The following is a 2,845-nucleotide window of genomic DNA, read 5'->3' as shown; positions in this document are numbered from 1 at the left end:
TGAGTTTCCACCCGTTGCTTCTTGTCCTGCCTTCAGGCGCTTTGGAGAATAGCTTGACTCCCTCTTCTTTGGGGCAACCCCTGAGATATTGGAAGACTTGCTATCATGTCCCCCCTCGTCCTTCTCTTCGTTAAACTAGACATACCCAATTCCAGCAACCGTTCCTCATATGCTTTAGCCTCTGGTCCCCTGATCATCTCTGTTGCTCTTCTCTGCACTCTTTCTAGAGTCTCAACATCTTTTTTACATCGTGGTGACCAAAACTGGATGCAGTATTCCAAGTGTGGCCTTACCAAGGCCTTGTAAAGTAATGTTAACACTTCCCGTGATCTTGATTTTATCCCTCTGTTAATGCAGCCTAGCACTGTGTTGGCTTTTTTGGCAGCTGCCACACACGGCTGGCTCATATTTAAGGGATTGTCCACTAGGACTCCGAGGTCCCTCTCACAGTTACTAGTATTGAGCAAGGTACCCCCTATACTATACCTGTGCATTTGGTTTTTCTTGTCTAAATGTAGATAATGCTAGAATTTGAGAAAAATTGCAGATACTGGATGTGCTCAAACTGGGGAGAACATAACAAAGAAGTAAAACAAGACTCAAGTTCTAATGGGTGCCCCATTAAAGAGACTCTTCATGTAAAATTCTTAATCAAGTCCATTAAAAACCTAATGGCTACAATCACATGACATGGGAAGCTTGATAATAGATAAGCCTGGTTTTTGGAGGCGGGTTGTGGTTTATGAATCCCACCTGTTTGTCTTATTTATGTCGTGATGCCAATCCAGAAAACAGTCCAGCAAAAATGAGTCCAGATCTTTGATAGGAGATGGGAAATAGAGAAATGATGGGATAAAAGTCTCCAAAATAATCAACGATGGAACCCCAACTCCACTTGTACTATTACAGAGTTTTTTCTTTATTATTATTTTTTTCTTGTACCAACTTGGAAAAAAAAAAGCAGGAAATTTCTGTCTCCCATTATTTGCAGGTGGGACAACAATAGATATGTTCATTGCAGTTGAGACCCAGCTCAATTCCATTGTGTGTTGGTGAAGCATTGATGACTCTCCTGATAGGGAGGTGGAAAACTGTGTCATTCACTTCATATATTCAGGTCCAACATAAACATGCTTATTTACATTGATTGTCTTCTGAGCATTAAACCCTGACCCTCTCCAGAGTATGTATGAACTGTGCTTTTAAGGGTCAGAAGTTCCATCAATTAGAATTATCTTTTAGACTTCCTTTAGAAAAAAAAGTGGAGAAGAGCATTTATTCCCTTCCAGGTATTGACACAACAATAAATTGTGGGGTTTTGCAAAAATAAAAATAGAAAGAATATAAACCATATTGGTTGGTTTTACACAGCATTTGAAACCAAATTAAAGAACTTCATGTTTTAACCTGCTGCTGGAACCTGGTTTGTTTCCAAAATAAAGTTGTTTCCTTCTGCAGAGTCCAAACTTCTTTTATGAACATCTTTCACATTGTCAAGCCTTAAATCCACTGCCAATCTAATTTAATGACATATTAGTCCTGTACATGGTTTCTCGTGAGCTTCAATGGACTCCAGAAGATGGTAGAGGACAGGAAGGCCTGGAGGAACGTTGTCCATGGGGTCGCGATGGGTCGGACACGACTTCGCAACTAACAACAACATGGTTTCTGTTAGTGTCTGGGTGAACCACGGTGGGTTTTAAGCATTGCGATTCTTCTGTCTTTGTTACTGTTGTTTCTTTTCTGTTTTTTTTCTTAATGAAAGCTATAAAGTGCTTCTCTGCGTTTGCTTATAACCAGGAAGGGGGGAATATTGCCAAAAAATCCCACTGAAGTGGAATTCATGCTGTCATGTTCAAAGCTGGACATTTGGCGCTGTCCGTGGTGCTAGCCAGGGAGAAGCTGAACTGAAAGCTGTCAAGTTGAGCAGAGATTTTAATCCCCGCTCCAGGTTTTTGCTGTCTCTTCCTCTCTGTGGCAGAGATGAAGAATACCCAATGAATTATATATAGAATTTTCCTCCTACACGCACTCCCTTTCTTCCCCGTTAAAGCAAAGGATGGGGGGGATAGGGAAAGGAATCCACCCGATGGGTTGAGGAAAGAGGACTCCGGTTCCAGGTTTTCCCTCCACCTCCCGACAATGCTACCCAGAAATAGCAGGATGCTGAAATTGCTCAGCAGTGATGCAGAAGGTATGTGCTTTTTCAGCTCTGGTCCTGATGCTGAGCTTGCGGTGAGGTCTCTGTGGCGCAATGGACGAGCGCGCTGGACTTCTAATCCAGAGGTTCCGGGTTCGAGTCCCGGCAGAGATGGTCTCCAGGACAGGTGTCTTAATTTTTCGCTCATCTCGGAACGTGGGGTGCTGATCGCTTCTATTTAATTCTGTAGATTTTGGAAGGAGAAAAATGAACAGCAGAGACTCAAATCCCCCGAGCCAGGCAGTTTTCGTTCTTTCAGACATTTATGGCCAGATTTACGTGGCACAAAGGCTTCTTCCTCGCTATTTCTTTCTGATTTTGCTTTGGAAGCATTTATTGTTTTAAGGTTATGGTTATTATTATTGCTTCCTAGCAGTAGATTTATTTATCTGCCTATTTCTGCTGCCTGTTTTTATCTCATTTGACGCTCTCCTTAAAGAGTGATTCCTTAAAATGTTTTAAAAGGCATCCTATTTTGTAATTTTATTTTTCTGATTCTGATATACTGTAGAGCTTTGGTTTGCCTTCCCTTTTGAAGGAAAATCATTTCATCAAAGGATCTCTGTTTAAATTAGAATGTAGGGCTTGCTCATCCTTTTTTTTTTTTTTTCCTTCCTGGTGTTCTCTGGCTCCATTGAAAGGTTA

The 2,845-nt window shown here is 41.4% G+C and overlaps 1 non-coding gene across 1 annotated transcript; it reads left to right on the top strand.

Moving 5' to 3' along the window:
• The first annotated feature begins 2,240 nt into the window (after positions 1–2,240).
• TRNAR-UCU lies at positions 2,241–2,314 on the top strand. Its single transcript has one exon. It is a non-coding gene; the product is annotated as a tRNA-Arg (tRNA).
• Positions 2,315–2,845: the final 531 nt, after the last annotated feature.

The sequence above is a fragment of the Protobothrops mucrosquamatus genome, unplaced genomic scaffold, assembly GCF_001527695.2.
Source record: "Protobothrops mucrosquamatus isolate PMUCROS unplaced genomic scaffold, P.Mucros_1.0 scaffold1687, whole genome shotgun sequence".
Classification (NCBI taxonomy): Eukaryota; Metazoa; Chordata; class Lepidosauria; order Squamata; family Viperidae; genus Protobothrops; species Protobothrops mucrosquamatus.
This window is presented reverse-complemented; position numbering and strand designations above follow the sequence as displayed.